At 37.3% G+C, this 27,986-nt stretch overlaps 1 pseudogene; it reads left to right on the plus strand.

Annotated features, from left to right (window-relative positions):
• The first annotated feature begins 60 nt into the window (after positions 1 to 60).
• Positions 61 to 27,965, plus strand: LOC107771411 (calcium-transporting ATPase 2, plasma membrane-type-like; annotated as a pseudogene).
• The last annotated feature ends 21 nt before the right edge of the window (positions 27,966 to 27,986 follow it).

Consider the following 27,986-nt stretch of genomic DNA (forward strand, 5'->3'; position numbering starts at 1 on the left):
CTCTTTTTCACTTTCCCCGCGTTACTATTTTTCTCAATGCGCTGCCTTTTTCTGTAAGTAACGGTTTGTCTATATATTGCTTTTATATTTGTAGCATATAAGCAGAGAAGAAAAAAGAAGAACAAAAACGGAGAGTTATTTGAATGAGAATTTTGGAGGAGTGAAGCCGAAGCACTCGGAGGATGAGATGCTACGGCGATGGAGGAGCCTTTGTGGTGTAGTCAAGAATCCAAAACGTCGTTTTCGTTTCACTGCAAATCTCTCCAAGCGATACGAGGCTGCTGCCATGCACCGTACCAATCATGTACGATCCCTTTTACTTCTACCATCAGCTTATATGTGTTTTCAGAGATTATCTTCTCTGAACGTATGGACCTCATTGGATTATCCTTTCGTTATACTAAAATTTAGTTTTATGACTTTGCTGCAATAAATTAAAACTTGAATGACCGATACAATTGTTATAAGCTGTGGGAGGCCTGAATGAAGGAATTAAGAGGTAGTTGATTTTGGAAATCCGCAAAATACTAGTAAATACTTACACAATAGCTATATTAGTGACACAGTTGACATATTTTATATAGTGGCAATCTTTTTTAAACAGCTCCGCTTAGTATTTTCTATTTACAAATCCTGATTTCATCTTGATTGTTTGAGTTGAGTTGCGGTGCATTCCAATTTGCGCACCCCTGTAATGCTGTCTAAAAACTGGGTCAAAACTGTTGAAGTTGTCAAACTCCCACATCGGTTGGGGAGAAAAATTGTTGGGATTTTTCCCTTATAAAAGGAGGCCTAATGTTTAGGATTTATACACACCTCTCATTTGCCTTCTTATATTCTTAAGGCATTTGTATCTTCTCTCTTTAGTATTGTCGCACCTCCTTTTTCCGCACCGCTAGGTGCGTAGGGAGTTTTTTCAATTAAAGGACAATCAAAACGAGATTTATTTATTCATTTCAGAGTCGCCACTTGGGAGATTTAGGGTGTCCCAAGTCACCAATTTTAATCCCGGATCGAGGAAAAGAATGACTCCATATTACAATCTGCGTACCAGAAATCCGGATAAGGAATTCTGTTAACCCGGGAGAAGGTGTTAGGCATTCCCGAATTCCGTGGTTCTAGCACGGTCGCTCAACGGTCATATTCGACTTATTTATCTGATTTTAAATACAATTATGAACCAATGTGCAAATTTAACTTTTTACCACTTTATTATTATTATTATTATATTTTTTTTAAAAAAAAATTGTGAACATCGTTTAAAACATGTCATTGGATTACGTCACATGAAATGCACCCGTAATCCGGAACACATTTTTTTTCAATGTTTTAAGATTTAGATTTGGGTCGCATGAAATGCGCATCCGAGTTTAAGAAAGTAAAATTGATTAAATCGCGCCTAAAGAGTCTAGCGCGTCATTATCTTTGGGGAAGGAAGTGAAATTCACTGAACAATCCATCCCAAGTTCTAAGTAATTTTTTTTAAAAAAAATTAAATAAATAAATGAGATTGGAGAATCCTGTAAATTTTTGTATTATTTACATCTATTTATTTTTAGCGAAATCCTTCCTTATTTTAAGAATATCCTTTAATGACTACCTTTTTATTATTACTAAGTTTGTTTATAAATATAAAATCAATATCTACATTCTTGAAAATGACATATTAAATAAAAGAGAAAAACAAATATTAACAGAAAGTAATAAAATTATAATCATAAATACAACATGGAATTATCGAAAAGTAAAAAAAATAAAAATAAAGAAAACTAATTATCCCATAGTTGGATTAAAATTCAAATTGTTAGTAAGACTTAAGCTTATTGAAACTAATTATTTACAAATACTGAAAATTGAAAGAAAGAAAAATAATAACTTGAGTACTAAATCATATTTCTAAAAATTTAAACAATTTAACATTAACTAACTTTGTTTTAATTCATCATGTCCTAATACTTGTTCGCAAACTAATTCATGTTATAACTGAAATTGACTACATGATTCTGATTAACTTATCGTTGATGAAAAACCTTATGAATAAGGAACTTAGTTAATTTTTTCCAAACTGATTCAATAACGCCATTTTTTACGTTATTTCTTCTATTTTTTGTTATTAAACAGTTTTAATTAATAATCAGGCTTAAATATATTTCCTAATAATCTGGTTAAGGCGTTATTTAATATGTCGCTATAATATGCCTAGTTATGCCAAATGACAGTGATTTACAGAATAATAATACATGAATAACCTAAATACAATACAAAAAATTAAATTAAACTAAATTAAAAATTTAATACTCCATTCTTCATTTCAGCTTACAAAATGCCAAAATTACAGTTGTGTACCTGATATTGTCAATATAAGAAGAAGAAAGTCAGCAACGTAATACGTAACACAGCAACAGCAACAATAACCAGCAATAACCAGTCAACGAAAATCCCAGTGACAGCTTTGAAAAATTCAAAAATAAAATCCAGGAATGCCGAAAATAACGGACAGAAACCAAGGGAAACTTTCAGATTTTTGAAAGTCTAGTTAATCTTCAACCCTTAATTTCTACACCTGTATACCAGAATATTTATCAGGTGTGTACTACTTCCTCTTCTAATTTTTAACTTTTTTTTTATTTTTCTTTGTATGTTTTTCTTTTCTTGAGAGTTTCAATGTTTTTTTCAGAATAAATGTTCAGCTCTTTTTTTTTCTCTAATCTTTTTTTTTTCTGTCTGTGTATTTCTCTTGTCCTCTTATTCTGATTTCAAGACTTCTTATAACCCCTCTCATAAAATCTTTCCATTAATTAAAATCAACCCATTTTCTCTACCAAACCCATTATCTTCCCACTCATTCCCATTACATTAAATAACATATCACACCACCCCATTTCATTTTGTCCCCCATGCTTTATTTAAAATAATGCAAGATTCCCCTTTAATTTAAATCTTGTCCCCCCTTTATATTAAATAATCATATCACAACCCACCCCATTTCATTTTGTCCCCCATGCTTCAAATAAACAATTACAAAATGTACAATTCCTAAACTACCCCCTCCAACCTTACTGAAATTACCAAACTACCCCTGAACGTACTACAAATTTACCAAATTACCCATCAGCTATAACACATCATTTAATCAAACATAACCAAAATATAGACAATATGATCAATTTCTAACAATGTTCAAACAACAATATGAACATGGATGAACATCATAACAACAATATCACATGAACATGATTTTAACAATATTTCAACAACAAATCACATGAACACAAATTGAACAACCAAGAACAACTAAAATTTGATTGAACAATATTTTAGCAACAAACAATCCTATTTTCGGATTCAACAACAACAACAAACAAAGTATGAAGATTTCTAAATTCAATCATATTGAACTTAAAATCAACTCTAACAACATTACAACAAACAATTCTTATATTAAACTTTAAACAAGATTATGAAAACAATTCAAGCAATAATCATAAATGGTAAACAAGAAATCAAACTATACAAAATTCGGATTCAAGATCATCCAAACAAAGTATGAACATGAATGAATCTATTTTAAGACAACAAACATGACAGATTAAACGATTAAAACAATATATTCCTTTAATACAACTAAATTCTTTAAACAAATAACAAGATCGACGAAGAAACAATTATGAACTTAAACTTGAACTTAACAATATTAACAATTTCTAACAATACATAAACACATGAAACAAATTGAAGAAACAATTAATTAAATTTCAATTTGAATCTAACAAACATCAAACTAACAAATTCTTACTTAAACAATACAACAAACATGAAATAAACATGAAAACAACTAATTAAACTTCCATTTTAAAATCTGAAAATTGATTTAACAAATAACACATGAACATGAACTAAAAATTAATTCAAACGATAAACAAAACAAACATTTGTTGATTTTAGATTCGAAAATATCAAAACAAAATATGGACAAAATAAAACTCAAAAACTACTAACCGGATCGAAAGACGAACAACGACCAAACAAACAACGAACTTGACGATGAACTTACGACGTATAGTATCTTCACTTGACGAAAAACCCTCGACCTTTGCCGGACTTTAACCGGACTGTCTTGTGTCGTCAACAACAGTACGAAGCGGCGAGCAGCAACACGACGCCAAGAAGCAGCAGCAGTCCGAAGCAGCGAGCAGCAGCAACTGTCGACGACGTCCATGGCGGAATGGACTGCTCCCGATGGCAGCGTGCGAGCTTGGTCGTGACGAGCAGCGGCGATGGGAGCTTCGATCAACAGCTGACTCATCGAGGCTATGTTCGTTTGGTTGTTTGGTTGAGACAGAAGCAACAACGACATAGACGTCGAGCTTCAACGAGCTTGAGCTCGATGAGCTTCATCAATGGCGGATAGGGTTGGGGTCGCGAAAGAGGTTGTGTCGTTTGGTGGTGTTTGGACGGTGCTTGGGTGGTGTTCGACGAAAGGGGGTGGCTGCTGGGTAGCCATGGTTGTGCTTTGGAGTTTTGAGGAGAAGAAGATGAAAAGAGAGAAAGAGAAGAAGGGAGGGGGGGGCGGATAGCTTAGGATAGTTTTAGGGTTTTTTTTTTCTTTTTTCTTTTGTTTTGTGTCTTTGAAATGCAAGATAGGGGTATTGGGTCTTTTGGGTTATGGACTGGGTCGACCCAGTTCGAAATGGACTGGGTCGTAGGGAAGATTGGGCCATTTTTTGGGCCTATAGCTTGAAATTGAAGAAGAGGCCCAATTCCGACTTTCTTTATATTTTCGCTCTTTTCTTCTTTTATTTTTTTCTAAAACTAAATTATAAAAATACTTAAACTATTATTAAGAACTAAATTAAGTTATAAAAGCGCAAATTAACTCCCAATAACAATTAACGCACAATTAAGTATTAATTAAGCATAAAATTGTATATTTGGACATTAAATGCTAAAAATGCAAACGATGCCTATTTTTGTAATTTTTAATTTTTGTAAAACAATTTTAATTACTATCAATTGTAGAATTAAATCCTACATGCAAAATGCGACGTATTTTTGATTAATTTAGCAAATAAACACGCACAGACAAATACAAATAATTATTCAAAATGCCACAAAATATCACAAAATTGCACACCAAAGAAAAATCATTTTATTTTTGAATTTTTTGGGAGTAATTCTCATATAGGGCAAAAATCACGTGCTTACAGCTGCCCCTCTTTGCCCGGAGACACGAAGGGTTTTCGTGCAAAGATAAAGCGAGCGATTTTTGCCCATCCGAGTACTCCGTTGAAGCATTTTTTGAAAAAGATTTGACCGAACCTTTGCTTCAAAGGTTTCCTACATATCCTGGGCTAAACAGGAATCAGGTCAATGTAGTTCGGGAAGTTTTTGGTAGCTGGGACTACCGTGGGACTGCGATGTTACTGCTGTTGCATGTTGTTATCACTGCTTACCGATCTCCTTGTTACACCGTGCTTAAAAGAAAACAAGAAGCTAGGCTAGACTAAAATTTGTTCTTGTTTCCTTGCTTTCTTGTCGGCTTGTGTTTCCTCCGGTGCTTTTCTTTCGATGCTTTTCTTCCTTTTGACACATGCACTTGAATTTGTGCTGGGACCTCTTGTTGCAACCTTCTGCTTCCCGGTGCTGGGGATTTTATTGTTTACTGCTGGGGATTCCTATTGTAACCTTCCGCCTTCTGGTGGGGTTACTGATTCCAAAATCTGTAATACAAGACTAAAAGGTTGCTTCAATGCAAAATTATGAAATGTATGCCCGCATTATACTGGTGGGCGACCTAGAGCTGAAAGTATTCCCGCATTTTACTGGTGGGCGACCTAGAACATGAATGTATTCCCGCATTTTACTGGTGGGCGACCTAGAACTGAAATGTATTCCCACATTTTACTGGTGGGCGACCTAGAACTGAAATGTATTCCCGCATTTTACTGGTGGGCGACCTAGAACAGAAAGTATTCCCGCATTTTACTGGTGGGCGACCTAGAACTGAAATGTATTCCCGCATTATACTGGTGGGCGACCTAGAACTTAAAAGTATTCCTGCATTCTACTGGTGGGCGACCTAGAACTGAAATGTATTCCCGCATTTTACTGGTGGGCGACCTAGAACAGAAAGTATTCCCGCATTTTACTGGTGGGTGACCTAGAACTGAAATGTATTCCCGCATTTTACTGGTGGGCGACCTAGAACAGAAAGTATTCCCGCATTTTACTGGTGGGCGACCTAGAACAGAAAGTATTCCCGCATTTTACTGGTGGGCGACCTAGAACTGAAATGTATTCCCGCATTCTACTGGTGGGCGACCTAGAACTTAAAAGTATTCCCGCATTCTACTGGTGGGCGACCTAGAACTGAAATGTATTCCCGCATTCTACTGGTGGGCGACCTAGAACTGAAATGTATTCCCGCATTTTACTGGTGGGCGACCTAGAACTGAAATGTATTCCCGCATTATACTGGTGGGCGACCTAGAACTGAAATGTATTCCCGCATTTTACTGGTGGGCGACCTAGAACTGAAATGTATTCCCGCATTTTACTGGTGGGCGACCTAGAACTGAAATGTATTCCCGCATTTTACTGGTGGGCGACCTAGAACAGAAAGTATTCCCGCATTTTACTGGTGGGCGACCTAGAACTGAAATGTATTCCCGCATTTTACTGGTGGGCGACCTAGAACTGAAATGTATTCCCGCATTATACTGGTGGGCGACCTAGAACTTAAAAGTATTCCCGCATTCTACTGGTGGGCGACCTAGAACTGAAATGTATTCCCGCATTTTACTGGTGGGCGACCTAGAACTGAAATGTATTCCCGCATTTTACTGGTGGGCGACCTAGAACTGAAATGTATTCCCGTATTATACTGGTGGGCAACCTAGAACTTAAAAGTATTCCCGCATTCTACTGGTGGGCGACCTAGAACTGAAATGTATTCCCGCATTCTACTGGTGGGCGACCTAGAACTGAAATGTATTCCCGCATTTTACTGGTGGGCGACCTAGAACAGAAAGTATTCCCGCATTTTACTGGTGGACGACCTAGAACATAAAGTATTCCCGCATTTTACTGGTGGGAGACCTACAAGACTAAAAAGTTGCTTCAATGCAAAATTATGAAATGTATGCCCGCATTATACTGGTGGACGACCTAGAACTGAAATGTATTCCCGCATTTTACTGGTGGGCGACCTAGAACAGAAAAGTATTCCCGCATTATACTGGTGGGTGACCTAGAACTTAAAAGTATTCCCGCATTATACTGGTGGGCGACCTAGAACCTAAATGTATTCCCGCATTATACTGGTGGGCGACCTAGAACTTAAAAGTATTCCCGCATTCTACTGGTGGGCGACCTAGAACTGAAATGTATTCCCGCATTTTACTGGTGGGCGACCTAGAACTGAAATGTATTCCCGCATTTTACTGGTGGGCGACCTAGAACAGAAAGTATTCCCGCATTTTACTGGTTATATGGGCGGGCTCCCAACTTCAATGCTAACTTAGAAGGAAATGCGTCTCCTATGGGTAAAAGTAAACTTAGGAGGAAATGCGTCTCCTATGGGTAAACTAAACTTAGGAGGAAATGTGTCTCCTATAGGTAAAAGTAAATTTAGGAAGTGCGTCTCTTATTGGCAGAACTAGACTTAGGAAGTGCGTCCCCTATTGGCAAAGGCGTGGAATGTATTCCCTTGTTATACAGGTGGGCGCCTAAAATATGCAATGGACAGACAAGAAAAGTATTCCTCTCGTTATTTAGGTGGGCGCCTGGCTTCAACAACAACTTTGAAAATAAAATCCTATTCGAGGGCGGATGAACCCAAAATATCCTATTCGAGGGCGGATGAACCCAAAATATCCTATTCGAGGGCGGATGAACCCAAAATATCCTATTCGAGGGCGGATGAACCCAAAATATCCTATTCGAGGGCGGATGAACCCAAAATATCCTATTCAAGGGCGGATGAACCCAAAATATCCTATTCGAGGGCGGATAAACCCAAAATATCCTATTCGAGGGCGGATGAACCCAAAATATCCTATTCGAGGGCGGATGAACCCAAAATATCCTATTCGAGGGCGGATGAACCCAAAATATCCTATTCGAGGGCGGATGAACCCAAAATATACTATTCGAGGGCGGATGAACCCACAATATCCTATTCGAGGGCGGATGAACCCACAATATCCTATTCGAGGGCGGATGAACCCAAAATATCCTATTCGAGGGCGGATGAACCCAAAATATCCTATTCGAGGGCGGATGAACCCAAAATATCCTATTCGAGGGCGGATGAACCCAAAATATCCTATTCGAGGGCGGATGAACCCAAAATATCCTATTCGAGGGCGGATGAACCCAAAATATCCTATTCGAGGGCGGATGAACCCAAAATATCCTATTCGAGGGCGGATGAACCCAAAATATCCTATTCGAGGGCGGATGAACCCACAATATCCTATTCGAGGGCGGATGAACCCAAAATATCCTATTCGAGGGCGGATGAACCCAAAATATCCTATTCGAGGGCGGATGAACCCAAAATATCCTATTCGAGGGCGGATGAACCCAAAATATCCTATTCGAGGGCGGATGAACCCACAATATCCTATTCGAGGGCGGATGAACCCAAAATATCCTATTCGAGGGCGGATGAACCCAAAATATCCTATTCGAGGGCGGATGAACCCAAAATATCCTTAAGACTTGAAAATGTCTTACCTCGAATACTTGCTGGGGATAACACTGTTGGGGAATTATTTACTTACCTGTTGGGGGATTCTGATTCTTTCAGAACTAGTGCTTTACTGAGCTCAAGTTTCATCCCTTTGCTGGGGAACAACTTCCTCCATAGAACTTATTATGTTGGGGGCAACACTGGTTCTAAGACCACTTCCCTTGAGACTGACGTTATCTTTATTCTTTCCCGCATGGGTACCTGACTTCCAGAAAATTTTCTAAGCGGAAGGAAAATTTTCTGCCCCAGTTTGATAATATCCCTTGCGGCATGCATTTCTGGCATCAATGCCATTTCCTTTACCTGTTTCAAATCAAACCAAATTTGTTAGTTTAAAACATGGTGGTTGGTTGTGATACCCCTACTGGGATGGCTTTTCCCTTTCTCCTTCCTTGCTCTGCGTTCCACAGCTTGTTGGGGATGATATTATGTGCTGGGGATAATCCCTTCCTGCTGGGGATATCCGTCTTCTTTTGTGACATAACTCGGAAGCTGGCATTTCCCCGACCTTTTAGTCCTAGTATGAATTTCCCAAATCATGCTCATTGCTTCTCCTTGATTTGCCCACTGGCTTTGGCCTTGAGGTTTATAACTTTGGTTTTGGCAAGGATATCCCTTTTGACACTCGTCAATCCTTTTGTCAATTCCCTTTTGCTGGGGATATTTTCTTGACACTGGCCTCGCGTTTGTTCCTCGCTGACTACACCATTTGGATGCACTAGTCAGATCTCATTTTGTATAATTGGGAAGCTGATGACATATTTTGAAGTCATTTCATACCTGTTCTGACCGGACAGACTCTATTGGGGAAAATGTTTTTATGAAAGGAGAAAGATAAAAGATACAAAACAAAAGACAAAGGAAATGATGACTCTTTTACAAAAGAAACTATAAATAAAAACCTATCAAACGCAGATACCAACTCTAATGGCCATGACATGCGTATGTGGCCTATCCTCTACCGTCAATCATCTTTCAAGATCTTCAATTGACGATTCCCCATTGGATTCTTAATCTTATTCGACTTGTAGTGCCCAAAGGGTTTTCACTATCAAGTCTCTCTCATTTTTTGTTCTTCTCTCAGCTTTCATCGCCTTATGGTGCCTGTGAAGGTTTTCACCGATATGACTCTCTCATTTGTATCACTTTCCAGCTGGGGATTTGGAGTGTTGCCGGTATGACTCTCTCTGCTGGAGATTTAGAGTCTTTTCTGCTGTGGAACAGAATGTTATGTTCGCCGGTAAGACTCTCATTTGTCTGACTTGGCATCTTTTGAAGACTGGTCAGAAGGTCTTTCTTTGGACCGTAATGTGGGTTTTGGATAGGGCTAGAAAAAAAAGGGTATTAAAGGCTCAAAAATGCATTAATTCTGGGTTATTAGTTACAACTTTCGGAACTAGATTTATTTACCACAAATGCAACTTTTGCCCCAGTTTCTTGCTTGGGGATATTTTACTTGATTGATTTATATTTTTTCAAAACTATGACCGAGCCGTGAAGCGCCTACGTATCCTCTTTGAGGAATCAAGTCAAACGTAGTTCCCAATTCCTCTTTTTTTCATTTGACTTTCTTTTGTTTTTTTTGGTTACCATTTTTCTTTTCTTTTCTTTTTCGTTTTGTTGTTTTTTTTTTCATGTTTTCATGCCATGCTCGCGTTTTCTAGTCGTTTTTACTGATTCCGAACGAGGGGTATGAAAGAAAAATAAGTAAGGCTCAAAAAGGGGTAACGAAGGATAAAGTGTTTAGGTAGCAGAACAAAATGCCTTCGTCATTCCAGTCTTCAAAACATGCCAAATGCAAACAACACAACAAACAATAGATTTATAGTCTCTTCCGACGGTGCTGGGCTTGACAATTATGTTAAACATATGTTTGTTCATTTGTCACTTCTAAAGCACCATTGGGCGACACTCTCATTCTCTTTTATTATGAACGACCCTCATGCCAATTTAGGCGAATCTTTATTTAACGGTTTTCTTTGTGTTTGCCCCAGTTCCACATGACTCGGGCTCCAAATAATCTCAAACCGTTCTTATTTCCTTTAAATGCTTTGATCACCTTCTCAGGGTTTTATGATTAACTTTTAAGACTAGGCCCAAACTGGGTGCGCATGTCATGTCCCTAGAATCGGCATTGAACAAAAATGATAAAAGGACTAAACAAAAAGATGACTGGAAATAATAAAAGACCGGATTTTGTATTAGACTACCGGTGAAATGGTTTAAATAACAAAACAAACAAAACAATCCAGAACAAAATCCTAAAACAAACTGGACAAGACAACATCCGACTTATAACCCTAATAATCCGAACAACAGAAATGACAACAAAATGAGCCACCACAAGCTTCTCTCTTGCTGACCAAGGAACAAAACGTCCTCCCACTTTATCAAAATTGGCATTTTAGCCACTGAGCTTTGCATCAATACTGCCGAGACCATTACCAGCTTCAATCTCATCAACCTCCGTCGGCAAGTTCTCGAGGGGGTTCGAGTGCTCCATGTCACTGTTATTAATCACAACCCGCCCTTCTCGGATCATTTTCTCTACTTCCCTTCTCCAACTATGACAGCTCTCAATGTTGTGCCCTATGACATTGGAGTGGTAGGCGCATCGCGCTGCCGGATCAAAGATCCTTGTAAGTGGATTTGGAGTACATGCGGGGAGTGGTTCAATCGAGCCAGCATGCCTTAGCCTTTCAAACAGACTGGCATAAGATACCCCGATAGGGGTGAGAGCCTTTTCTCGTTTCAGCAACCTCTTCATTCTTGCATGTTGACAGGGCCGGAAACCTGATCCAGATGGCTTTTGGTAGGCTTGTATGGGTGGGTAAGCATTTCGTGGAGTCGGGTACCTGGGAAGTGAGGTATGGCTTTTGAGGTCACGGGGAAAGAAGTGGTGTTGGGGAGCGGAGAAACATTGAAGAGTGATGGAGCTACTCGGATAGCTGGGAAAGCTGCCATAAATGGGTTGGGATGGAGAGTATGGAGAATCTTCCATTATGGTGTTGGGTGCTTGGGAAATGACCGAGTTCAAGAGGCTTGGCGGTGGAGGGGGTGGTGCTTTTCCCGTTATCCATGCCTGATACATGTCTGCCACATGCTGTCTCAGCATTTTCACTTCTTCTACCAACCTGTTGTTCTGTTCGACCAATTGTTGTCGGTCATCAGTACCGATCCACTCGGTTCTGCGGTTCTGAGCCATTGTCCTTTGATTTTGCTTTGCAGGGAGGAGTTACCACAACCAACCACTTTCTATATATGGACACATCAAAGGGAAGCCATCACGTTAGTGTTAGGGCATTGGACAGACAATCATGTATCAGAGATACAATGTACCTAAGCAGTTAGACAATTGTGCCCCCTGAAAATCTTCCACACTCTCTTTTATTTATTTATTATTATATTTTTTTTATTTTGGTGGTGGTCGAATCTTATGGAGATTGCCTACGTATCATGACCCCGCATGAATCAGACCGAGCGTAGTTCGGACCCAATAAAAGATAAACAATGCTAAACATTTTTTTTTCAATTTTCATGTTAAAACAAACTGAGTTTCAAAGGTTTGAAGATGACCTACAAGCTGGAAAATCAAACAACCCACATATTCTAATTAAAAGATTTACAAATGGCCAATTTCTTTCCCCGTTTGACAAATGCAACCAAACGGTTATTTTTGCAAATGTGGCCCCTTCCAACTTTCGCATGAATTTGAGGTCGGGGAGGATTATTTTATGACACTTTACACACTTGTCCATTCTTTTACGAAAATAACCTTTCGACAACTGACAGATACTCTAAGGTTATTTCGGCAAGAACGGTTCAAGACGCGGCCGAAGTTGGCTCGGGTTATTTTGACTAAAAAAAAAATCCAAACGGTATTCACCTGACCGCTGACTCTTTTTTTTTCTTTTCAAATTATACTAAAAACCTGATGTTGCAAACACGGCCCTTCAGCGCCTCGGGGACGAAGATTTATAGGGCTGTGTGGGTCAACTAGACCGAAATCCTAAACAGGACCCAAAAAAAGTGGCTGTTTATGCAAAGTCAGCCTTCCGGCGTCCCTCTCGGGAACATTCGGCTATTTTTGACAAAACAGCATCACCCGACTTATTTATGACTCTTTTTATCATTTTTCGAATTAGAAAAGTCAATATTGCAAACACGGTCTTTCAACGCCTCGGGGACGAAGATTTTTAAGGATGTGTGGGTCAACTGGTCAAAATCTTAAAAATGACCCAAAGGTGGCTGTTTATGCTAAGTCAGCCTCCCGGCGTCCCTCTCGGGAACATTCGGCTATGTCTTCATAAAACAGCGTCACCCGACTTCTCTATGACAAAATTAAAATTTTGACATGTTTTTTTTTTTTTTTGTGGCTATTTTAGCAAAAGGGAAGGTTGGACACCACTAGACTTATTTATGACAAAATAAAAAATTTTGAAACGTTTTTTATTTATTTTTTTGGTTTTTGACTATTTTAGCAAAAAAGGGGGTTGGACCCGATGAGGGTTGCCTACGTATCTCACATCCGGTGAGAATCAAACCCGCGTAGTTCGGGCCTCGCGAATAAGTAAATGAACTAATATATTATTTTTTTTTAATTGGAACTGTGAAAGAACTGCTTCAAAAGAAGAAAGGAAGTATATATATATATTTTTTTTTGATTGATTTCTTTTTGAAAGAAAGACTTGTAAAAATTCCTTTCCTTTTGATTTGAACTTTGAGAATTTCAAAAGTAAAAGGAAGTTTTTTTTTTTTTTGAATTTCCATTTGTTTTTTTTCTTATTCTAAAGAAATTTTTTTTTTTGGAATTTTACTTTTGATAAAAGAAATGCTTCTAAAAAATATTTTTTGAATTTTGAATTTTCTTTTCAATTTTGAAAGAAGTATCAAAATATTTTCGGATTTTTTTTTTTTAAAAAAAAACATTTTTATTATTTTTGTTTTATCAACAATGGAAAATAAAGATATTTATATTATTTTTTGCAAGACATATCTTTTTTGGAATTTTACTTTGAATTTTCTTGGCAAGACAAATACTCTTTGCAACAAATAAAGATATATATATTTTTTGGAAATAAAAAAACTTTTCAGATTTATATATATATTTGCGACAAATAATGAAAGACTTTTTTTTTATTTTATTTTTTGCATTTTCATAAGCAAATAAATAATAATAAAAAACCATTTTGAAAATAAGACTCTTTTCATTTTCATTTTCATGGCAAGACAAACTATATATTTTTTCTATTTTTTTTTTGAAAAACACAACAGAACAACGACTCTTTTTTTTCTTTTCTTAGCTTTTAATAAAACAAACTAATAAGACATTTTTTTTCATTTTCTCAAAATTTCGGCAGAGTTTTGACAGTATTTGGGCATTTGTTTTCTTTTCAAAATAAATAATCAATTCCCTAACCGCTATTTCTCTTTTTTCAATTTCAAAATATTATTCCTGATATTCACAAGTCAGTCAACACACAAGTCCGAATCAAATTAATGCGCAAGTAGTAACAAGTAAGATGCATCAGGATGGTCATTTTCATTTTTGGTGCACCTGTCCTAGACAGACCCAACCCCTGTGTTGAGCCTCCAAAGTCAGATGCACGTGATGCAAACAAACGTTCCTACTAGGGATCCGGCATGTGGCTTTGTTATACTAGGTTCAGAACCTGGGTGTTTGTTCTAGACCTGGCTTACCCGAGCGGACAGCTCGAGCCGAGGGGGGTAGCGTACCGGGAATACAGAAGCTTCACCGGCTTAGCAACTTGTCCGAACCTCGTTCTAAATTGGGATTTGACACTATACAGAAAAGAAGTCGTACGAAGTACACCCTTCTTCATGATTTAGAAGACTCAGAGAGGAGATGGGTTTCGGCACAGTTTATACACAGTTCACGTAATATCAAAGCGGTAAAAGCAGCATTTAGCACATTATGCTCAAACATGTAAAAATCAGATAAAACCAAATATAACAATTTATATGAGCTCGAATTTCTAACCCTGAACCACTGGTTCTGGGCAAGTCCCCAGCGGAGTCGCCAGAGCTGTCGCACCTCCTTTTTTCGCACCGCTAGGTGTGTAGGGAGTTTTTCCAATTAAAGGACAATCAAAACGGGATTTATTTATTCATTTCAGAGTCGCCACTTGGGAGATTTAGGGTGTCCCAAGTCACCAATTTTAATCCCGGATCGAGGAAAAGAATGACTCCATATTACAATCTGCGTACCAGAAATCCGGATAAGGAATTCTGTTAACCCGGGAGAAGGTGTTAGGCATTCCCGAATTCCGTGGTTCTAGCACGGTCGCTCAACGGTCATATTCGGCTTATTTATCTGATTTTAAATACAATTATGAACCAATGTGCAAATTTAACTTTTTACCACTTTATTATTATTATTATTATTATATTTTTTTTTAAAAAAAATTGTGAACATCGTTTAAAACATGTCTTTGGATTACGTCACATGAAATGCACCCGTAATCCGGAACACATTTTTTTTCAATGTTTTAAGATTTAGATTTGGGTCGCATGAAATGCGCATCCGAGTTTAAGAAAGTAAAATTGATTAAATCGCGCCTAAAGAGTCTAGCGCGTCATTATCTTTGGGGAAGGAAGTGAAATTCACTGAACAATCCATCCCAAGTTCTAAGTAATTTTTTTTTAAAAAAAAAATTAAATAAATAAATGAGATTGGAGAATCCTGTAAATTTTTGTATTATTTACATCTATTTATTTTTAGCGAAATCCTTCCTTATTTTAAGAATATCCTTTAATGACTACCTTTTTATTATTACTAAGTTTGTTTATAAATATAAAATCAATATCTACATTCTTGAAAATGACATATTAAATAAAAGAGAAAAACAAATATTAACAGAAAGTAATAAAATTATAATCATAAATACAACATGGAATTATCGAAAAGTAAAAAAAAATAAAAATAAAGAAAACTAATTATCCCATAGTTGGATTAAAATTCAAATTGTTAGTAAGACTTAAGCTTATTGAAACTAATTATTTACAAATACTGAAAATTGAAAGAAAGAAAAATAATAACTTGAGTACTAAATCATATTTCTAAAAATTTAAACAATTTAACATTAACTAACTTTGTTTTAATTCATCATGTCCTAATACTTGTTCGCAAACTAATTCATGTTATAACTGAAATTGACTACATGATTCTGATTAACTTATCGTTGATGAAAAACCTTATGAATAAGGAACTTAGTTAATTTTTTCCAAACTGATTCAATAACGCCATTTTTTACGTTATTTCTTCTATTTTTTGTTATTAAACAGTTTTAATTAATAATCAGGCTTAAATATATTTCCTAATAATCTGGTTAAGGCGTTATTTAATATGTCGCTATAATATGCCTAGTTATGCCAAATGACAGTGATTTACAGAATAATAATACATGAATAACCTAAATACAATACAAAAAATTAAATTAAACTAAATTAAAAATTTAATACCCCATTCTTCATTTCAGCTTACAAAATGTCAAAATTACAGTTGTGTACCTGATATTGTCAATATAAGAAGAAGAAAGTCAGCAACGTAATACGTAACACAGCAACAGCAACAATAACCAGCAATAACCAGTCAACGAAAATCCCAGTGACAGCTTTGAAAAATTCAAAAATAAAATCCAGGAATGCCGAAAATAACGGACAGAAACCAAGGGAAATTTTCAGATTTTTGAAAGTCTAGTTAATCTTCAACCCTTAATTTCTACACCTGTATACCAGAATATTTATCAGGTGTGTACTACTTCCTCTTCTAATTTTCAACTTTTTTTTTATTTTTCTTTGTATGTTTTTCTTTTCTTGAGAGTTTCAATGTTTTTTTCAGAATAAATGTTCAGCTCTTTTTTTTTCTCTAATCTTTTTTTTTTCTGTCTGTGTATTTCTCTTGTCCTCTTATTCTGATTTCAAGACTTCTTATAACCCCTCTCATAAAATCTTTCCATTAATTAAAATCAACCCATTTTCTCTACCAAACCCATTATCTTCCCACTCATTCCCATTACATTAAATAACATATCACACCACCCCATTTCATTTTGTCCCCCATGCTTTATTTAAAATAATGCAAGATTCCCCTTTAATTTAAATCTTGTCCCCCCTTTATATTAAATAATCATATCACAACCCACCCCATTTCATTTTGTCCCCCATGCTTCAAATAAACAATTACAAAATGTACAATTCCTAAACTACCCCCTCCAACCTTACTGAAATTACCAAACTACCCCTGAACGTACTACAAATTTACCAAATTACCCATCAGCTATAACACATCATTTAATCAAACATAACCAAAATATAGGCAATATGATCAATTTCTAACAATGTTCAAACAACAATATGAACATGGATGAACATCATAACAACAATATCACATGAACATGATTTTAACAATATTTCAACAACAAATCACATGAACACAAATTGAACAACCAAGAACAACTAAAATTTGATTGAACAATATTTTAGCAACAAACAATCCTATTTTCGGATTCAACAACAACAACAAACAAAGTATGAAGATTTCTAAATTCAATCATATTGAACTTAAAATCAACTCTAACAACATTACAACAAACAATTCTTATATTAAACTTTAAACAAGATTATGAAAACAATTCAAGCAATAATCATAAATGGTAAACAAGAAATCAAACTATACAAAATTCGGATTCAAGATCATCCAAACAAAGTATGAACATGAATGAATCTATTTTAAGACAACAAACATGACAGATTAAACGATTAAAACAATATATTCCTTTAATACAACTAAATTCTTTAAACAAATAACAAGATCGACGAAGAAACAATTATGAACTTAAACTTGAACTTAACAATATTAACAATTTCTAACAATACATAAACACATGAAACAAATTGAAGAAACAATTAATTAAATTTCAATTTGAATCTAACAAACATCAAACTAACAAATTCTTACTTAAACAATACAACAAACATGAAATAAACATGAAAACAACTAATTAAACTTCCATTTTAAAATCTGAAAATTGATTTAACAAATAACACATGAACATGAACTAAAAATTAATTCAAACGATAAACAAAACAAACATTTGTTGATTTTAGATTCGAAAATATCAAAACAAAATATGGACAAAATAAAACTCAAAAACTACTAACCGGATCGAAAGACGAACAACGACCAAACAAACAACGAACTTGACGATGAACTTACGACGTATAGTATCTTCACTTGACGAAAAACCCTCGACCTTTGCCGGACTTTAACCGGACTGTCTTGTGTCGTCAACAACAGTACGAAGTGGCGAGCAGCAACACGACGCCAAGAAGCAGCAGCAGTCCGAAGCAGCGAGCAGCAACAACTGTCGACGACGTCCATGGCGGAATGGACTGCTCCCGATGGCAGCGTGCGAGCTTGGTCGTGACGAGCAGCGGCGATGGGAGCTTCGATCAACAGCTGACTCATCGAGGCTATGTTCGTTTGGTTGTTTGGTTGAGACAGAAGCAACAACGACATAGACGTCGAGCTTCAACGAGCTTGAGCTCGATGAGCTTCATCAATGGCGGATAGGGTTGGGGTCGCGAAAGAGGTTGTGTCGTTTGGTGGTGTTTGGACGGTGCTTGGGTGGTGTTCGACGAAGGGGGGTGGCTGCTGGGTAGCCATGGTTGTGCTTTGGAGTTTTGAGGAGAAGAAGATGAAAAGAGAGAAAGAGAAGAAGGGGGGGGGGGGGGCGGATAGCTTAGGATAGTTTTAGGGTTTTTTTTTTCTTTTTTCTTTTGTTTTGTGTCTTTGAAATGCAAGATAGGGGTATTGGGTCTTTTGGGTTATGGACTGGGTCGACCCAGTTCGAAATGGACTGGGTCGTAGGGAAGATTGGGCCATTTTTTGGGCCTATAGCTTGAAATTGAAGAAGAGGCCCAATTCCGACTTTCTTTATATTTTCGCTCTCTTTTCTTCTTTTATTTTTTTCTAAAACTAAATTATAAAAATACTTAAACTATTATTAAGAACTAAATTAAGTTATAAAAGCGCAAATTAACTCCCAATAACAATTAACGCACAATTAAGTATTAATTAAGCATAAAATTGTATATTTGGACATTAAATGCTAAAAATGCAAACGATGCCTATTTTTGTAATTTTTAATTTTTGTAAAACAATTTTAATTACTATCAATTGTAGAATTAAATCCTACATGCAAAATGCGACAAATGTTTTGTATTTTTATTAATTTAGCGAATAAACACGCACAGACAAATACAAATAATTCCACAAAATATCACAAAATTGCACACCAAAGAAAAATTATTTTATTTTTGAATTTTTTGGGAGTAATTCTCATTTAGGGCAAAAATCACGTGCTTACAAATATTATTTCACTTGTATTTTTGGAATGGAATAAAATATTGGTTGTGTCCGAGGAAGTAAGCAAAATTGGCCGAACCTCGTAAATTCTGGTGTTCCTTTTATTGTTGCTTTATTGTCTTATTTATTATTTGGTGGTTGCCATAATTTTGGGTATAGTAGTTGTGACTCATTCACACTATATACACTTGGCTTCCGCAACAATTGGTATCAGAGCCAAGGTACTGTCTAAGTATGCTCTGTGGTTGCAGCATAGTCTGATCTTCCACATCAGAAAAGATTTATCTTGGTAACTGAGTCAAGGTTCTGTCTGAGTATGCTCTGTGGTTGCAGCTTAGTCTGATCTTCCACACTAGAAAGGAAATAATCTTGATTTTTATCGTCAGCTATTAAATAATATTTGTGTTAAAGATGGAAGACAATAAACAAGAAGAATCTACATCAAGTGTCAACAATACGTCATCATTAGCATCTTCGCTTATGACAAGAATTGTGTCAAATGCGAAATTTGCGGTAGAAATTTTTGACGGATCAGGACATTTTGGGATGTGGCAAGGCGAGGTTCTAGATGTCCTTTTTCAACAAGGGCTAGATCTTGCCATTGAAGAAAAAAGACCAGATATTATTGGAGAAGAAGATTGGAGAATTATCAACCGTATTGCTTGCGGTACCATTCGATCCTACCTTGCTAGAGAGCAGAAATATCCATACACAAAGGAAACTTCTGCAAGTAAATTACGGAAAGTACTGGAGGATAAATTTTTGAAGAAAAATAGTCAAAATAAATTGTACATGAAGAAGAGACTGTTTCGCTTCACCTATGTTCCTGGTACCACAATGAACGAACATATCACCAGTTTCAATAAGTTGGTCACAGATTTGCAAAATATGGATGCAACTTTTGATGATGGTGACTTGGCCTTGATGTTATTGGGGTCACTTCCTGATGAGTACGAGCACCTTGAAACTACTCTACTCCATGGGAATGACGAAATTTCTCTCAGAGAAGTTTGTTCGGCTTTGTACAGCTATGAACAAAGAAAGAGAGAAAAACAAAAGGGCGGAGAAGGAGAAACACAGGTTGTGAGGGGTCGTCCTCAAAATCAAATGAGGAAAAAGAAGGGAAGATCTAAGTCAAGATCTAAACCCAACAAAGATGAATGTGCCTTTTGTTGAGAAAAGGGGCACTAGAAGAAAGACTGTCCGAAGTTAAAGAATAAGGCCAAACATAACAATGGAAAGGCCATTATGGATTCAAATGTAGCTGATTGTGATGATTCAGACTTCTCATTAGTTACAACAGAGTCATCAACATTATCAGACGTATGGTTGATGGACTCGGCTTGTAGCTATCATATGTGTTCCAACAGGGACTGGTTCGTGGAATTTCAAGAAGGAGAATATGGAGTCATCCACACAGCGGATAACAACCCTCTTACCTCATATGGCATTGGTTCAATACGATTAAGGAACCATGATGGAATGATCAGAACATTAACAGATGTTCGATATGTACCGGATTTGAAGAAGAATCTCATCTCTGTGGGAGCCCTAGAATCAAAAGGGTTCAAAATCATTGCAGAAAATGGAGTGATGAGAGTATGCTCCGGTGCACTAGTGGTAATGAAGGCCAATCGGAAGAACAATAACATGTACCGTTATCGCGGTAGTACAGTTATTGGGACAACGATAGTAACATCCAGTGACGAAAAAGAGGCAGAAACAACCAGGCTATGACACATTCGCTTGGGAAATGCTGGAGGAAAATCCTTGAAAACTTTATCAGATCAAGGATTGTTAAAAGGAGCAAAGGCTTGCAACTTGGAGTTTTGCGAGCATTGTGTCAAAGGGAAACATACAAGAGTTAAATTTGGTACATCGATCCATAATACTAAAGGCATTTTGGATTATGTACACTCTGATGTTTGGGGTCCTTCCAAAACACCTTCATTGGGTGGGAAGCACTATTTTGTAACCTTTGTTGATGATTTTTCCCGAAGAGTGTGAGTGTATACAATGAAAAGCAAAGATGAAGTGCTGAGAATTTTTCTCAAATGGAAGACGATAGTGGAGAATCAAACATGCAGGAGGATCAAGTGTATTCGCATAGACAATGGAGGTGAATACAAAAATGATCATTTCAATAAGGTCTATGAAAATGATGACATCGTCCGACACTTCACTGTTAAACATACACCACAACAGAATGGAGTGGCAGAACGTATGAACCGGACCTTGCTGGAGAAGGTACGGTGTATGTTGTCCAATGCTGGCTTGGGCAAAGAATTTTGGGCTGAGGCAATTACATATGCATGCCACCTCATTAATCGTCTAAAACCTGCTGCTATTGATGGCAAGACACCATTTGAAAAATGGTATGGAAAGCCTGCTGTAGATTATGACTCTTTGCACGTGTTTGGCTCAAATGCATATTATCATGTGACAGAGTCAAAATTGGATCCAAGGGCAAAAAAGGCTATTTTTATGGGAATTACTTCTGGAGTCAAAGGATATCGCTTATGGTGTCCTATGACAAAGAAAGTAATATTCAGCAGGGATGTTACCTTTGATGAATCTGCTATGGTAAATAAGGTAACAGAAGATACCAAACAAAATGAAGATGCTTATAAGCAGGTGGAGTTTGAGGGAAAATTTATTTTTCCTACACAAGAAGCATAGGAGGAAACAGATGAAGATTATCCTCTGGAAGGAGAGCCAGTAAAGGAGATTCCAACTCAGGAACCTCAACAACAACTTGAATCAATAGCAACCAGCAGGCCAAAAAGGACAATAACGAAACCTGTTCGTCTCATAGAAACGGTTGCTTGTGCAACCTCAATTGTAGCTGATGATGTTCCTACCACTTATAAAGACGCAGTCCAAAGTTCAGAAGAAGATAAGTGGAGGATTGCCATGAATGATGAAATACAGTCCTTTCATCAGAATCATACATGGAGATTGGCCAATCTCCCGAAGGGAAAGAAAGCAATTGGGTGCAAATGGGTATTTGCAAAGAAGGAAGAATTTCCTAACCAAGTAGATGTTCGCTACAAAACAAGATTGGTGGCCAAAGGATATGCTCAAAAGGAGGGAATTGATTACAATGAAGTGTTTTCTCCAGTTGTAAAGCATTCCTCCATTAGAATTATGTTGGCTTTAGTAGCACAATTGGATTTGGAACTAGTTCAGATGGATGTAAAAACTGTGTTTTTACATGGAAACTTGGAGGAAGAAATCTATATGACTCAGCCAGAAGGATTCAAAGTTGCTGGAAAAGAAAATATGGTGTGCAAACTTGAAAAATCGTTGTACGGATTGAAACAATCTTCTAGACAATGGTACAAGCGATTTGACAAGTTTATGTTGCAGCAAAGGTAGAAGAGAAGCAAATACGATCATTGTATGTATTTGTGCAAGCTTAAAGATGGTTCCTTTATATATCTTCTCCTATATGTTGATGATATGTTGATAGCTTCCAAGAATTCAGAAGAAATTGATAAGTTGAAGATTCAACTGAAGAAGGAGTTCGAGATGAAGGATCTGGGTGAGGCAAAGAAAATTCTTGGCATGGAGATAATAAGAGATAGACGTTCAAAGAAACTCTGTTTATCTCAGAAAGAATATTTGAAAAGAGTACTACAACGTTTTGGCATAGATGAAAAGACTAAGCCAGTTAGTACTCCACTTGCTCCCCATTTTAAGCTAAGTACTACTATGTCGCCAAAGGATGAAGCTGAACGAGAATATATGTCAAAGGTACCATACGCTAATGCTGTTGGTAGCTTGATGTATGCAATGGTCTGTACGAGACCTGACGTTTCATAAGCTGTTGGAGTTATTAGCAGATATATGCATAATCCCGGAAAGGAGCATTGGCAAGCTGTGAAGTGGATTCTACGGTATATTCATAATACTGTAGATGTTGGGTTAGTTTTTAAGCAGGAAGACAATCAGTCTGTAGTTGGATATTGTGACTCAGATTTTGTGGGTGATCTGGACAAACGAAGATCAACTACTGGTTATGTGTTTACTTTTGCAAAGGCACCAGTTAGTTGGAAGTCTACTTTGCAGTCAACAGTTGCTTTGTCTACAACAGAGGAAGAGTATATGGCTATTACAGAGGCTGTGAAGGAAGCAATTTGGCTTCAAGGATTGCTAAAGGAGCTTGGTGTTGAACAAAAAGGTATCACAATTTTTTGTGATAGTCAAAGTGCTATTCAATTAGCGAAGAACCAAGTTTATCATGCAATGACGAAACACATTGATGTTCGGTATCATTTCGTACGAGAAATCATAGAAGAAGGTGGAGTCACGGTGAAGAAAATTCATACTACAGAGAATCCTGCTGATATGTTGACAAAAGTGGTGACTGCGGTCAAGTTTCAACATTGTTTGGATTTGATCAACATTGTTGAACACTGAAGATTGAAGATGAAGACACAACCAAAATTTGTTATTAAGAGAAAATTGAAGATGTGGAATTTTGCCAAGGTAGAGATTTGTTGAAGTTGTCAAACTCCCACATCGGTTGGGGAGAAAAATTGTTGGAATTTTTCCCTTATAAAAGGAGGCTTAATGTTTAGGATTTATACACACCTCTTATTTGCCTTCTTATATTCTTAAGGCATTTGTATCTTCTCTCTTTAGTATTATTTCACTTGTATTTTTGGAGTGGAATAAAATATTGGTTGTGTCCGAGGAAGTAGGCAAAATTGGCCGAACCTCGTAAATTCTGGTGTTCCTTTTATTGTTGCTTTATTGTCTTATTTATTATTTGGTGGTTGCCATAATTTTTGGTATAGTAGTTGTGACTCATTCACACTATATACATTTGGCTTCCGCAACAAAAACTTGGTCTCATTTGATATTATTATCGTTGTATTTTAAGTTCTGAATTGGAACTTTATGGAACCATGCAAGTTCGTAAATGTGGCTGAACCTTGTGTTTTACTATGTGTGGCAGGAGAAATTGAGGGTGGCAGTTTTGGTCTCTAAGGCTGCATTTCAGTTTATATCAGGTGAATTTCAATTTATACATTCGGTTTTATAGGGTAATCACAAAATCTAAAAGATTAATTCCTTGACTTTCGAAGGTGTGCAAGTAAGTGACTACACTGTCCCTGATGAAGTTAAAGATGCTGGTTTTCAAATTGACGCGGATGAGCTAGGATCCATAGTTGAAGGCCATGATCTGAAAAAGGTGAAATTTCATGGTGGAGTGGAAGGTATTGCAAATAAACTTGCTACCTCAAGTACCGATGGGCTATCTACACGTGACTATAGTTCTCTAATCCGCAGACAAGAGATTTTTGGAATTAACAAATTCCAAGAAAGTGAGGCTCGGAGCTTTTGGTTGTTTGTTTGGGAAGCCTTACAAGACATGACCCTCATGATCCTTGGCGCATGTGCATTTGTTTCTCTTCTTGTTGGCATTGCAATGGAGGGATGGCCAGTTGGGGCTCATGACGGTCTTGGTAAAGTAGCTAGCATTTTGTTGGTTGTCTTTGTTACTGCAACAAGTGATTATCGTCAATCGTTGCAGTTTAGAGACCTGGATAAAGAGAAAAAGAAAATATCCATTCAAGTTACTAGGAATGGATACAGACAAAAGATGTCTATATATGATCTAGTTCCAGGTGATGTTGTTCATCTCGCGATAGGTGATCAAGTCCCTGCAGATGGACTCTTTCTTTCAGGATTTTCTGTTTTAATTGATGAGTCCAGTTTGACCGGAGAAAGTGTGCCAGTGATGGTCAGTGCTCAGAATCCCTTTCTGCTTTCTGGAACCAAGGTCCAAGATGGATCTTGTAAGATGTTGGTAACAACAGTTGGGATGAGGACTCAGTGGGGAAAACTGTTAGCAACTCTTAGTGAAGGTGGAGATGATGAAACTCTATTACAGGTTAAACTGAATGGAGTGGCAACAATCATTGGGAAAATAGGCCTTTTCTTTGCTATTGTGACTTTTGCAGTACTTGTGCAGAAAATGTATAGCCGTAAACTGACAGAGAGATCTCACTGGAGCTGGTCTGCAGTAGAAGCTAGGGAATTATTGGAATACTTTGCAATTGCGGTTACAATTGTTGTGGTTGCAGTTCCTGAGGGACTTCCCTTGGCTGTGACATTAAGTCTTGCGTTTGCCATGAAAAAGATGATGAATGATAAGGCACTTGTCCGTCATTTAGCAGCTTGTGAGACAATGGGCTCTGCTACAACTATTTGTAGTGACAAAACAGGCACACTAACAACCAACCGCATGACTGTAGTGAAAACTTGCTTCTGTATGAATATCAAGGATGTGACTAAGCCAAGTGATGCATCTGCCATTTGTTCTGATATCCCTGATTCCGTACTTAAAACTTTGCTGCAGTCAATTTTTAACAATACTGGAGGAGAAGTTGTAGCTACCAAGCACGGAAAACCTGATATATTGGGAACACCAACTGAGACTGCAATATTGCAGTTTGGTTTAGCACTTGGTGGAGATTTTCAGGCAGAACGTCAAGCAGGAAAACTTATAAAAGTCGAGCCATTCAACTCTACTAAGAAGCGCATGGGAGTAGTGCTGGAGCTTCCTGAAGGAGGTTTAAGGGCTCATACTAAAGGTGCTTCGGAAATAATTTTAGCTGCCTGTGATAAGGTAATTAATTCTAAAGGGGAAGTTGTTCCCTTGGATGAAACATCAACTAACCATCTGAAGACCACAATTGATCAGTTTGCTAGTGAAGCTCTTCGCACTTTGTGTCTTGCCTATATGGAGCTGGAAAAAGGGTTTTCCCCTAATGCTGATATTCCAGTTTCTGGGTATACTTGTATAGGTATTGTAGGTATAAAAGATCCTGTTCGTCCTGGAGTCAGGGAGTCTGTTGCACTTTGTCGTTCAGCTGGTGTTACTGTTCGAATGGTTACTGGAGATAACATCAATACTGCAACAGCCATAGCTAGGGAATGTGGTATTCTGACCGATGATGGTATTGCCATTGAAGGTCCAGTTTTTCGGGAGAAGAGTCAGGAGGAAATGCTAAAGCTGATTCCCAAAATTCAGGTATTTCAATAATTCTGTTTACAGATGAGAATGAAGAGATTGTAACAGATTATTCTTCCAAAAGTTTCCTGCTCAATGTTTATAAATTCTGATTTATTGACTACATCGTCTTTACTCCTTCAGGTAATGGCTAGATCCTCACCACTAGACAAGCACACTTTGGTGAAGCAACTGCGGACCACATTTAACGAAGTGGTAGCAGTAACTGGTGATGGAACCAATGATGCTCCTGCACTTCATGAAGCAGATATTGGACTTGCTATGGGCATTGCTGGAACTGAGGTGACTATATAATTTCTCCTTAGTTCATTCCAATCCGAGTTGTAGTGTTAGCCGTCTTACTTCAGTACCAAATTATCATTAGATGACACGGTTACAGGAACAGTTAATTGGAGGATGATAAGTACAATAGAATAGCAATTAGAAATAAGGAGCATTTTATGTCTTTAAGTGCTTGTGCAAATTTCGCTGATAATCTTTTCAGTTGGCCTCTTATTTGGTTGACAACATACTCATTCTAAGGCTTGACGGTGAGATGACTGGTCTAAATATTCTGTTAGCTAAAATAAGATGGAATTCCTTCTAACTTGGAAATGAAAAAAGAAGAATTGAGTCTATCTGATGGCGAGCTTCTTCTATGTATACTGACTATGTAAGGCCAAATTTTGCCACATTGAGTGGTATTTGTAAGTGTACTCTAACGTGCTTCCTCTTAATCTGGTTTTAGGTTGCCAAAGAGAGTGCAGATGTCATCATACTGGATGACAATTTCTCCACAATCGTGAGAGTAGCCAAATGGGGACGCTCAGTCTACATAAACATTCAAAAGTTCGTCCAATTTCAGCTGACTTAATATTGTTGCATTGATTGTCAACTTCTTGTCAGCTTGTTTCACAGGTCAGGAGAATTTATCTTCTTTTACTATTTCCGGTTAGCTCTGCTGGATAGCGACCTAAAGTAGTATTATTAATTCTTGTACTATATATGATCATGCTTCAGGGACCGCTCCACTTACTGCTGTTCAACTTCTGTGGGTTAACATGATTATGGATACATTGGGAGCACTTGCCCTAGCAACAGAACCTCCTCATGATGAACTAATGAAAAGAGCTCCAGTAGGGCGGTCAGGAAATTTTATTAGTAACGTCATGTGGAGGAATATCTTGGGACAATCCTTGTATCAGTTCCTAGTAATTTGGTTTCTTCAGTCAAACGGAATGGGATTATTTCGTCTAAATGGTCCCGATGCTCAACTAACCCTCAATACAATTATCTTCAACACATTTGTTTTCTGCCAGGTAAAAACTGAAAGACCCCTTTGCAGTAATTTTCTGCAGTAGATTAGATAATGGTGTAAAAAGGACAAGTTTACATTCCCTTTGTTGTTATTTGCAGCTCTTCAAAGAAGTGAACTCCCGAGAAATGGAGAAAGTTGAAGTTTGGGAAGGGATGCTTGATAATTATGTATTTGTTGCAGTTCTCAGCATAACTCTTGTGTTCCAGATCATTATTGTAGAATATCTTGGCACATTTGCAAACACAACACCTCTCTCGTTCATCCAATGGTTCTTAAGCATATTTTTCGGATTCTTAAGCATGCCAGTTGCAGTAGGCTTAAAGAGGTTTGAGGTGTGAAGTATATGGACAGAAGGTACCGGGTCTTTTTGTAACAATTCCTTCACGAAAGGAGCTGCCTTGCTCACTCTTTCTTTGGAAAATGAAATAGTTTGAATGATGCAGCCTCGGTATCTAAGATCCCAAAATTCCTTCTGTTTCCCTGGTTTTTCTTTTACTTG

This window comes from Nicotiana tabacum, chromosome 3 (genome assembly GCF_000715075.1).
Source record: "Nicotiana tabacum cultivar K326 chromosome 3, ASM71507v2, whole genome shotgun sequence".
In the NCBI taxonomy this organism is placed as follows: Eukaryota; Viridiplantae; Streptophyta; class Magnoliopsida; order Solanales; family Solanaceae; genus Nicotiana; species Nicotiana tabacum.